At 48.7% G+C, this 12,628-nt stretch overlaps 1 long non-coding RNA gene across 2 annotated transcripts; it reads right to left on the minus strand.

Moving 5' to 3' along the window:
- Window positions 1-3,541: 3,541 nt before the first annotated feature.
- On the minus strand, window positions 3,542-8,678 carry LOC114604960 (uncharacterized). 2 transcript variants are annotated; one of them, XR_003708464.2, is made up of 3 exons: window positions 8,540-8,678; window positions 7,506-7,579; window positions 3,542-4,146 (listed from the first exon to the last, which is right to left on the minus strand). It is a non-coding gene; the product is annotated as an uncharacterized LOC114604960 (long non-coding RNA). The 2 variants fall into 2 exon arrangements; XR_003708463.2 differs by lacking the exon at window positions 3,542-4,146 and adding an exon at window positions 4,171-6,855.
- Window positions 8,679-12,628: the final 3,950 nt, after the last annotated feature.

Genomic DNA, 12,628 nt, shown 5'->3' on the forward strand with positions numbered 1-12,628 from the left:
GCGCACAGTGGGAGGCCCCATTTGCGAAAGCGTGCCTCAGAATAAGAACAGTTTCAGCTTAGGAACGGACCTCCAGAACGAATTAAGTTCGTAACCAGAGGTGCCACTGTAAAGGCAGCAATTAAAGTTTCCACTTTAAGCAAATAAAGGTAAAGGGATCCCTGACCATTAGGTCCAGTCGTGGCCGACTCTGGGGTTGCGGCACTCATCTCGCTTTATTGGCCGAGGGAGCCGGCGTACAGCTTCCGGGTCAAGTGGCCAGCATGACTAAGCCGCTTCTGGAGAACCAGAGCAGCACACGGAAACACTGTTTACCTTCCCGCCGGAGCGGTACCTATTTATCTACTTGCACTGGTGTGCTTTCGAACTGCTAGGTTGGCAGGAGCAGGGACCGAGCAACGGGAGCTCACCCCGTCACGGGGATTTGAACCGCTTTAAGCAAATACTTGGTTACAAATAAACAGAAGAGTCAACAGACTGGCCCATCAATGGCCTTAGCTTAGCAGCACTTCCCACCTCATTTCCCCCTTATGGCAGCCCCCTCACTCCCCTGTCTCTCACACAAAGAGAGCCCCAGTCTGTGCCAACAGACTCTCAGGGCTCGTCCACACTCTAAAAAGCATGGGTCTGAATGGTTTCCCCTGTGCCGTTTGTGCCAACTGAGCATTCAAAAGAGTCATCCTGTCCCCCTGGGGAAAAGCACTGGGACAAAAGGAAGTCCAGATGAGCCCTCCCTCTGTGGCTTTGGGGCAACGAAACACCTTTCAGCATTTCCCAACCAAACCAAGTTTTCACCCTGAGTGGGGATTTGTCTGAGGGAAGACAGTTCACTCCAGGAAGAAAAAAAGCTGCCTTATGAAAGAGCCAGTGTGGTGTAGTGGTTAAGAGCGGTAGACTTGTAATCTGGTGAACCGGGTTTGCTTCCCTGCTCCTCCATACGCAGCTGCTGGGTGAGCTTGGGCTGGTCACACTTCTGGGGCATGGACATCTATAGTTTTGAACACTAGTGGCTTCTGCCACTTCCAGGCTGATACCTGGTGTTGCTGGGCAAACTGGCACTCGCTTTCCCCAGGAAAACCTGCTGAATCGGAACAAACTGCAATTCTGGATTTTGTGGGGAAAGCGCTGGGCTGGAGTGAGGGGCACAGCGCTCAGACACTGAGCTTTAAAAAACAGACCTGCACATAGAAACACAGCACAAAAGGAAGTCTGGATGAACCCTGTGTTTCAGGCCATGTATTATTTTGGAAGGTGTCAACGAGGTCAATCCACTTTCAAATGCAAACTGAATTGAATTTCTTCCCCGCTGATGTGCTCCCAACTGCCTGGCCCTGACGGAGAGTCCTGCCACCATGGCCAGGGCCCACCTGAGCCAAAAGGGGGTCTACTTTGGCAAACCAGTGTGAGGAGAGCCAGCGATGGACTCGTAATCTGGTGAACCGGGTTCGATTCCCTGCTCCTCCACATGCAGCTGCTGGGTGACCTTGGGCTAGTCACACTTCTCTGAAGCCTCTCAGCCCCACTCACCTCACAGAGTGTTTGTTGTGGGGGAGGAAGGGAAAGGAGATTGTTAGCCGCTTTGAGACTCCTTCGGGTAGATATCAAATCCAAACTACTACTCTTCTTCTTCTTCTTCTTCTTCTTCTTCTTCTTCTTCTTCTTCTTCTTCTTCTGTCAGACAATTGGAACATCGGCCTCAGTATGATGTGCATTGATTGGCAGCATCTCTCCAGTGTTTTGGGCAGGAGTCTTGCCTGTGAGATCAGGCCAGTGGCCGATCGAGTCCAGCACCCTTTTATTGCAGTGGCCAGCCAGATGGTCTTGGGAAACCCACAAGCTGAACCTGAGCACAAAGGCAGCCTTACCTTCCTGCAGTTTTCAGCACATGATATTCAGAAGGATGCCGAACTCTCCTGACTTGACATTCAGAGATCTTAGAGAGAGGAGATAACCATTGTGGCCCACCTGATATTCCTAGCAATGGATGATCAGCAGCAGACTGCCTCCAACAATTGCACAGAATATACTTGCAGTGAGTAGTAGCTACTGATAACCTTGTCCTCCGTGAATTGGCCTAAATCTCTTCTGAAGCCATCTAAACTGGTGGCCGTCGCTGCCACTTGTGGCAGTGAGTTTCATAGTTTAACTATGCGCTGTGTGAAGAAGTGCTTTCTTACACCTGTCCTGACTTACGATATCCAGTTTTGTTGAATATCCACGAGGTCTGGTGTTATGAGGTAGAAGAACCTACAGTAAAATACCTGTGTACAGCGACTTTAGGGGTATTCACATGTTACACTGAGTGAGTGTGCAGTCCGTGTACCTGTTTATGTACGCGCTTGGTTGGTACATTTATGAACTTTTTATATATATCTAAGACCTTAAAATTATTATCACACTGTGTACACCAGCCGTCAAGCTGTACACTCATACATTTCTTCACATTCAGCCTTCAATGCATGTACAGTAGTACCTTGGGTTACAGATGCTTCAGGTTACAGACTTCAGGTTACAGACTTTGCTAACCCAGAAATAGTACCTCCGGTTAAGAACTTTGCTTCAGGATGAGAGCAGAAATCTCGTTGTGGCAGTGAGAGGCCCCATTAGCTAAAGTGGTACCTCAGGTTAAGAACAGTTTCAGGTTAAGAACGGACCTCCAGAATGAATTAAGTTCTTAACCCGAGGTACCACTGTACAGTCTGAGGACACCATAGCTGAGCTGTACAAATGAACAACGGTATGCCCTTTCACACAAGCAGCAACTTGTACCTGTGTTCAGTGTAACATGTGAATGAGTCATCTGCCATCAGAGAAGGGAAGGGGGATGTCTGGATGGGCCATACTTCCCAAAGATGGTCTCATTTGCCACTGCAAATATGCAGGCTGATCCTCAGTGTCTCGCCTGGCTGCGATAGCTCTCTCCCACCCCCCGCCTAAGATTATTGGCTTCTCTGCGGTGGCTTCTGACCTTCATTCTTGATGGCTTTGGATCCAGCCTTTCTGCTGCCTGCCAAAATCGCTTGGCAAAGCACAGAGGCATCCTTGAAATCTGTTCCTGCCTCTGACTAGAGAGAAGAAGCTGGCGAGAGCAGGCAGCGTTGCTCATATACCTGTGATTTTTGTTGCTGCCTTCCTAAAGGTCATATGTGTCACTGGTAATTGCATTCTTGATTTCAAAGATGCGAAGCCCCTTCGCCACGAAGGAGGAGCTCGCCAGGTGACCTTGAGCCGGGCCGATCTCTCCGTCTGAGCTACCGCATGGCGCTTTGCAGGGTATGGGTCTGTGTGAAATGGGAATTTGCCCAGAGGAGGATGGCGAAAAATAGCAAAGTGCCTGGAGGCAAAGGCCTGGGACCAGGATGGGTAACCTGTGACACTCTGGATTGTGGGTGGACTCCAGGTCCCATTAGCCCCAGCCAGCATGTCCAGGGGTCAGGGATGATGGCCACAGGGACTCTATTCCTATCCTAGGAAGAAAGGTGGAAGGAGTTAGGGTGCATTTGACCTGCGTCTCTTGCTTTACTAACTGAGCTATCCCAGCTCACAAAACTTTAACTAGAAGAATGGCTGGATCAGGCCAAAGGTCCTAAAAGTCCAGCAGAACCTGTATGCAACCGCATTCTCCCCAATTGTGATTCCCAGCAATTGATGTTCAGAGATGTACTTCCTCCAACACTACCGGTAATACACAATTGTCATTGAATACCACCACCACTACTACTATCTAAATCATTGACAGTTTTATCATCCCTGAATTTGTTTAAATCCACCTTGAAGACATTCATGTTGTGGCCATCACCACATCAGATGTGATGCTGTATTGAAGCCAAGTCAGAGTGAGGGCAGGAAGCCTTGCTCTCACTCTGAACAGGCTTGCTTGCTATGCCTCTGGGAAATCTACCTATCTGATCATCCAATCCCCTTTACAATATCAATTACTTCAACTGCATCCCTTCTAGACATGAACCTAATCTAAAAATACTTCAGTAGACATATAAAATGCTGTGGTGTCCTTGGCCCGTAATCTCATTTTTCTAGTCTTCCTCAGCTTGCTTATTGCTCACAGTTCCTTGCTCTCGGCCTCATTTATTTCAGCTGGCGTTTTACAGCTGTCTTTAAGTTTGCTGAGCATGCTGCAGCCATAATCTGTGCAAAATAATAATGGGAAAAAAGAAGACACAGCACAAAAAAGAGTTACTATACGATACGGGGAAAGTTAATGTCTAGCCATCGCTCAGGCATTGCTGTGTATTTTCCCTTTGGTTGCAAATCTGTGAACAGCCAGATCTCTACTCACTGAACATCTTGCTCGACCGCCTAATAGATAAAGCTACATAAAGAAATGTTAACTTGTACAGAACTGGGGGATTTGTGGCAATTGATCATGTTGCCATTTTGAGAGCTGCAAACCCAGTACATTCGTAGTGGCTGATATAGCATAATAACCTTCCTTGAAGGCTCTAGTTTGTGCAGGACTACACAAGCAAGGCTCCATTTCTGTGAGAAGCCTCCGGGTCACTGTAGCAGCTAGCAGTTCTGACAGCTGCTACAGGTAACAGGAAGCCCCTCTGAGCTTCACCATGGAAGCTCGGCTTACTTTTTAGAGAACAGAACAAGCAGAGAGGAATCAGAGTTTGTCCATCATCAGAAACATTCTTGCTTCTCCTCCTTGCTGCTTTGAGGAATTCAGGGGCTAATGGGAGTAGGAAGAATTGGTGCTGTGTCAGAGCTTGTCACAGGTTGGTGCAGTGATTGCTGGAACCAGCAGCTGCTACAGGCACTTTCAGACTTCCCCTGAGCAGCTACCATTGCACATGGCAGCAGTAAGTACCCAGGTATAGCCATGGCCATGTTCCTTCAATCTAACCCAGTAGGGAACCTTTGGGGGCACATCCCTTTCTGGGCAACTTTCCATGCGCCACATGTCAGCTGCAAGCAAGGCCAGAAGCAAAAGTGAGTAATAATAATAAATAATAATAATAAATTTTATTTATACCCCGCCCTCCCCAGCCAAGGCCGGGCTCAGGGTGGCTAACAAGCAATAATAAAAACAAGTTGAATGAATACAACTTAAAAACAAGATTAAAGTACAACATTAAAATATTGAAACATTAAAATATTAAAATGCAGCCTCATCACAGGAGGAAAAAGAAAAAAGAAAAAAGAAAGAGGGGGAGGGAATCAAATTGGCTCCAAGCCAAAGGCCAGGCGGAACAACTCTGTCTTACAGGCCCTGCGGAAAGAAATCAGATCCTGCAGGGCTCTGGTCTCATGAGGCAGAGCGTTCCACAGGCTGGAGCCAGTGTTGAAAAGGCCCTGGCTCTGGTTGAAGCTAATCTAACTTCCTTAGGGCCCGGGACCACTAGGGTGTTGCTATTTATGGACCTTGAGGCTCTCCATGGGGCATACCGGGAGAGGCGGTCCCGTAGGTACGAGGATCCTAGGCCGTGAGTAGAACAACAAACATAAACCATAGCCCTGTATGGTAGCCCCCCTCACTGAATGGCTGCCCAGCACATTTGTTGGGGGATGTGCCCTCTAAGGGCCATGTTGACTGGCTGGGCTCCCCCCTGCGCTGGCGGATGGGCAGGCGGTGCTGCACATACCCATGGACCCTCTGTTCCCTGCGCCCACCTGGCAGTGTCTGCAACAAGGGCTGGTGTGGCGGGTTTTCTTCGCCCTCCATGCCCTGCCCCTGGTCCTGCCCAGCACACGAGTGTGTGCCCCGGGCACCGGCAAAGGATGCAACGCCACTGGGGTGAGATTCACCACCATCCCATGCTGGGCATAATGGCTAATGCTGGTGTGCTTGGGATCGGCCGGTGGGCGGATGGTGGAATCTGATCAGCCCTTTGGAGAGTAAGTCAATAGCAGCGCTTTGAGTGACACGGCACTGGGACTCCGCAGCTGATAAGGAAGTCAAGGTGCTGCTCGAGTTACATCGATTCTGTGCTCTCTTGCTCTGCGCACCCCCTCCCTTTCTCCAGCTGCTCCCCGGGAAGCGAAAGGCCAAAGGAGTTACTGCCACAATTAATGTGGCTTGTGGATTAATGCAAACTTGTCCGGAGGGAGGAAGAGAAGCTGCTTGCAAGGTCACCGGCTGACAACAGTACCCAGCTCAGGCAGGGACTGCACTCTCTGCTAATTGGCCCACAGACTTGTAACTCTGATAATTGAATGCCACCGGCTGGAGGGGTCCGCCACTATGCAGAAAAAGGACTTTGCTATTAAAGGACATCTTTGTTAACTAAGCGAAAGGGGGAGGGAGGAATTTCCCTGTGGACTTAGGGAAGGGCTGAAGTTCAGCGGTTGAGCATCTGCTTTGAATGCAGAAAGTTCAATTCCTGGCCTCTCCAGGTAGGGTTGGGAATGTCCCCTGCCTGAAATTGTAGATAGATGCTGGCAGCCAGTGTCAGCAATATTGCGGTGGATGGACCAGTTCTTTGACATGGTATATAAGGCAGCTCCCTGTGTTCTTATGACTGGGAGCAAAGTGGCTCTTGTTCTTATGACTGGGAGCAATGAACTGGTGAAGCTTTTCCACGGCATGGAAATGAACATCCTTTCCTGTTCATGGCCGCTGCTGAAGCTGCTGTTAAAGGCATAGGTACAGGGGCTGGCCACTAAATTTGAGGGCGGATGAAAGTCAATCAGACGTACCCTTCCACTATCTCCTGAGACAGATGGGTCGCAGCCAACTAACAACTTGATGCTTTCTCTGTTTGCTTATAACCACATCACCGACACTTGCAGCAACGAGTTCCATAGTTTATCTCTGCGCTGTGTAAAGAAATGTTTTTCTTTTTTTCTGCCCTGAATCTTCCAGCATTCAGCTTCATTTCATGTCCACATGTCCTGGTGTTATGAGACAGGGAGAAAAACCAGTTCTCTTTGCTGTGCGTAATTCGTAATTTCATATACAGTGGTACCTCGGGTTAAGTACTTAATTCGTTCCGGAGGTCCGTACTTAACCTGAAACTGTCCCTAACCTGAAGCATCACTTTAGGGGCCTCCTCCTGCTGCTGCGCTGCTGGAGCATGATTTCTGTTCTCATCCTGAAGCAAAGTTCTTAACCTGAAGCACTATTTATGGGTTAGCGGAGACTGTAACCTGAAGCGTATGTAACCCGAGGTACCACTGTACTACTTTCATCCTCTTACTCGCCGTTTCTCTAAACTAAAAACGTGTAAACTTTCCTGGTTGGGGGAGTTACTCAAACAAAGGCTTTGCAGGAATTAGCCTTGGTAAGACACCCCCCCCCCGCACCCCGCCAGCCACTGCAGGAGATGAAATAGGAGAGTCCTGCACAAAGACAACATTTTACGAGCGAACCATCTTTGTTACAAACCTGGGCATCCCTGCCTTTCATCTTTGTGCTCTGGAGTACATCTCCCGAAGGCAAGTTTCAACAATGGCCACACTCCTTTGTCCCAATCTCTCCCCTCCCGCTACTGCATCCTTATTCCAAAAGAAACTTCCCAGTGTTTAGCATCTTCTAAGCTCACCTGTTAATTTGCAACCAAAGCCTTTGAACTTTGCGGCTCCTTTGCTGCCTCCTCGGACCCGGGCGCAGATGAACCTTGAGGGGCAAACAAAGGATGAGGCTTATGTCGAGGTGCCTGAGTCCAGGCCTCCCCTCTTTCTCCCCCTCCGCCCCACATAAAGGGGCTTATTGATGGAATCTTGCAGACAAAAGGGCGGCTTGTCGTCAGCAACAATGGCAGGGACTTAAAAGCAAAGTCGGGGGCTGTGCAATGCTTTGAAGTTAGGTAGGGAAAAGTGTCTCTATTGATGCCGATAATGCAGACGTCACCCTCCAATTGGCCGGGTTTTGCTGCTACTATCAATTCTGGTCCCCTTCCCCGTTGTTTTCACCTCCCCCCCCCCCCATCTGTTCGCTCAAGTGTGCACTACATTAAATAGGAACTTAAACCCTCAGGGTCAAGTCAGGACAAATTGGTCAAACAACATTAAATGTGGAGGGGCTTGGGGACATTTTTTTTAAAAACCCTGTTGCCCTCTCCTCTGTAGCCTGGCCATGTTTTCATCTTCCAGAATGCAGAGAGAAATTATCTGTGCCGACCTGGATTGGCAGGGGTTTAAATAAATAAATAAAATTATTATTATTATTATTATTATTATTATTATTATTATTATTATTATTACTCTGCCCATCAGGCTGGGTTTCCCCAGCCACTCTGGGCTGCTTCCAGTACATATAAAATCACAAAAAAGTCAGACATTAAGACCTCCCGATACAGGGCTGCCTCCAGATGTCTTCTAAAAGTTGTGTCGTTCTTTATCTCCTTGACATCTGATGGGGTGGGGGTGGGGGTGGGGCGTTCCACAGGGAGGGCACCACTTTCCAGGCTCTTCTCCTCAAGATCCTTTTAGGACTGGAAGACATGCAAGCTTTCCTCCCAGCTTGGCAATTCCGTTTGATTCATACTGACTCGGCTCATAACTAGACTAATATTGAACATTGCTGGGAGCCGTTCATCATCATTTAAGCTACAGCAATGCACACACATCACTCTACCTGTAACGTGTCAATCATCTGGCGCTGTCATAACACGGCTTTTCTTTCTTCCAGAAACAGCCCTGCATTATTTGAAGCTCGGATGTAGCAGCAGTGCCAAAGTCGACTTCTCTCTGCCCCTGTCTAGCAAAGAAAAACCAGAGGTAGTTGTGGGGGGTGGGAGGGGGGGGAAAGCCAACATCTGGCAGGGTACTGTATATACTATACTATACTATACTGTGCTTCTGTTATACATAAAACAGGGCGGAAAGGAGGCCCCCAAAGTGTTATTTCCCCAGCAGTGTGAAACAAGTGGCTTATTCAGTATGTTTCTCAAAGAACAAAGGCGAAGGGATTAGCTAGGGGAGACGTTAACCATATACTAAGGCAATGCAGCTTATTGTAGATTTTAACTGCCTGGCCGTAAGGGGACTGGGAGAGGGAGAGAAAAATCCATAAAATCTATCATCATGATGTCCAGCTGGGACTTTGCACTTTCTTGAGGAAACGCGAGCTGTGAACCACCAACAGCTGCCTCCCTGCCAGTCTGCAAAATCGCTTCTTAAAGAAAAGGAGTTTTTCCACGAATACCTCTGGAGCCTGCTTAGCAGGCAGCTAGTCGAAAATTGTCTAACCCTTCGCAGTTGGGTCAAAGGTGGCCCGATCCTGGGGAGGCGTCTGCAGCTGCTGTATCGGTTGCTAAAAGGGCCCTCTACGCATCAAGCCAGCAAGTGCCCAGATCACAGGAATCAGGGGCAAAGCACATAGGACCTACCTCCCACTAAACCTCTCTGAGCAGCAATGCTGTCTGGGCCCCCTGCCCAGCCTAAGAACATTAGAAGAGTGGTCTGGGCCAGACTAATAACTTAGCTAGTCCAGTATCTGGTTCTCCCAGCAGCTACCCAGAGGCCTGTGGGAAAGCCTCAAGCAGACCTGAGCTCAAGAGCCCTCTCCCCTCTTGTGGCTTCCAGCAACAGGTATACGGAAGTGAGTGGCTCAGATGAAAGTAGGGGTGTTCTGTTCTACATCAGTAAGCTCCTCCCGGTGCCAAATGTCTTGTTCTGCTTTCCTTTGGACCACCGTAGCGAGGCTGAGAGAGAGGGTCTTGTCATCTGGGCAGCCCAGGACCGCCATGCACAGTGCTCACTGCTCACCCTACAGAGCTCGCTTTGGTGCTGCAAACATGAATATAACCTAACAGGTCATGCGTGGCAGGTGAGGTCATCCCCGCGCCCTCTCTGATGCAACCAACCCTATGCAAAAGTGGTTTGAAACACAGCAGGGTGTGCATATGCATGTGTGAATGACCCCATTGAACGTGAACGTACCCTAGGTCTGGCTTACTGCATTTTAAAGCGATCTAAAGCAGCTTTCAATAACGTGGTGCTTGATGGGTGTTTTGGAGTCCCATTGGGTGAGGCTGCCTGGGGCTGATGGGTGTTGCATCCTCAAATTGCCTAGACCAGAGGGCGTCACGTTGGTGAAGTCTATTCTCCATCCTAGAGTCAGTTCGAGACATGGTGAGGCCCAAAGCTAGGTCACGTTTTTAAGGGAGGCCCCATAGCTTTCACAAAAGAATGCATATTGTTCTAATAGGTAAAGGTAAAGGTAAAGGTAAAGGTAAAGGTAAAGGGCCCCATATTGCACAGCCCACACCTGCAGCAAAAATGTGTGGGCAACACAGGGGTAAAGGGACCCCTAACCATTAGGCCAGTCGTGACCAACTCCGGGGTTGAGGTGCTCATCTCGCTTTACTGGCCGAGGGAGCCAGAGTACAGCTTCCAGGTCATGTGGCCAGCATGACTAAGCCGCTTTTGGCAAACCAGAGCAGCGCACGGCAACGCCGTTTACCTTCCCGCCAGAGCGGTACCTATTTATCTACTTGCACCTTGACGTGCTTTCGAACTGCTAGGTTGGCAGGAGCAGGGACTGGGCAACGGGAGCTCACCCCCTTCGTGGGGATTCAAACTGCCGACCTTCTGATCAGCAAGTCCTAGGCTTTGTGGTTTAACCGACAGTGCCACCCGCGTCCCTTTGTTCTAACAGAAAGGACCAAAAAATAGAAACAATAAGCTTTTATCTTTGCATATATACCAGTACAAAAGTACGCAGGTGAGGATGCAATGAAAAAGTAATGATCTAACTGCAACATATATCTTACAGTAGCCTATTTGCATATGAAATACCTTGAAATGTGAATACCTTATGATTTCTTACTTAGCATATATGAACACTGTATTATAGTTATTTATACATAGATTTATGAACACAATACAGCAAATAACTGTGCATATCTGTCTCACATCAGATTGATAATGTCTGTGTTGGAGTTTTCCCTGTTTCCTTTGGTTTCTAACCAATTATGTAAAACTCAAAATTTGTAATTGTTTGCTCATTTGGTAGTTAGGGTGTCCCTCATCATTTGGGGCCCTAAGTTGTAGCTTTCTTTGCATGTGCACAAATCCAGCACCTCTGTACTCCAAGGGGCAAGAAGACCAATCCTGCCGGGATCTGATTCCCCAGTGCATTCCATGCAGGAAACATGCTGGTTGAAGGAGACCACTGAAGACAGCTGGCGGGTGGAGGGCTCAACCCTGCTCCATTGGACTGCATGTTTTGTCCCACTGCTGGGAATGGGAATGCCCTGCCTAAGCTCCTTCTTGCTGTCTGACTCCCCACCCCGTAACCATCCCCCAGATAGCTCCAGGAGGCCTGACCTGTTGAGGTAAAGGTAAAAGACCCCTGGACAGTTCAGTCCAGTCAAAGGTGACTATGGGGTGGCAGTGCTCATCTCGCTTTCAGGCCGAGGGAGCTGGCGTTTGTCCACAGACAGCGTTCTGGGCCATGTGGCCACCATGACTAAACCGCGTATGGCACAACACGGTGACGGAAACCAGAGTGCACGGAAACACCATTTACCTTCCTGTCACAGTGGTACCTATTTATCTACTTGCACTGGTGTGCTTTCGATCTGCTAGGCTGGCAGGAGCTGGGACAGAGCAACGGGAGCTCACCCCGATGTGCAGATTCGAACCGCCGGCCTTCTCATCAACAAGCCCAAGAGGCTCAGTGGTTTAGACCACAGTGCCACCTGTGTCCCTTGACCTGTTGAACGGCATACCAGCCAACATTTCTCAGATGAAAATAGGGGCGTTTTGTTCTACACCAGTAAGCTTCCCCGCGTTTGATCTTGCTGCACCCAGATACTTCTTTGGCAATCATTTGTAGCCGAGTAAGATTTATCTTCCATAAACACGGTTTTAACAATGAGTCCGTAAGTGACTGTGGAGGCCAATTCTGGATCCACACGTCCTTCCACAGTGGGGACAGTTGATCACTTCTCCTACCTAGGCAGTTATCTTTCCACAAGGGCCAACATTGATGCTGAAATCCAGCATCGCTGGAGCTCTGTGAGTGTGGCTTTTTCCTGATTGTAGTGCAGAGTGTTTGGGGACCGGGACATTCGCAGGGGAACTTAAAAATGGAAAGTGTAATGCTGGTGGTCAACAAAAGAGGCTTAAAGACTCTCTCAAGGCAAAAAAAAAAAAAAAAAAGTAGTATAAACACTGACAACTGGGAAACACTGGCCTGCGAGTGCTCCAGTTGGAGAACAGTCTTTCCCAAAGGTGTCATGGGCTTTGAAGACACTATAACTCAGGACGCAAGGGAGAAACGTGCTATCGTTGACCACTTTCCTAACTGCAAAATGCCTGCTTCTTCAAAAGCGGATTTGTTGTGCTCGGCTGTGGCAGAGTAAATTTCCCTGGCCGTGCTGGAATCCTCCCTCCCCATCTGCAAAACACTGACATCCAGAGGCGCCCCTTTTCCAATCTGCTCTCACCTATTAAAATAGCCGCCCTTCCCCTGCGTGATGAATCAACTAAAGCTGCGGTTGATTAATCTACCAATTAAAGCCTGCTGCCCTAAGCGATAATTATGTTTGACAAAGAGCCCGGGTGCTGTTTTCCATTTCGTCCACCGCGTCCTCTGCCTTTCCTTTCCCCCTTAAAAACACAAAACAAAACACGTCCTGGGCCTCAGAGCAGCATTTCGCTAACAATGCGCTTAGCCTCTGCCACTTCGCAGGAGCCTTAATGTTTTAAATATCTC

The sequence above is a fragment of the Podarcis muralis genome, chromosome 1, assembly GCF_964188315.1.
Source record: "Podarcis muralis chromosome 1, rPodMur119.hap1.1, whole genome shotgun sequence".
NCBI lineage: Eukaryota > Metazoa > Chordata > Lepidosauria > Squamata > Lacertidae > Podarcis > Podarcis muralis.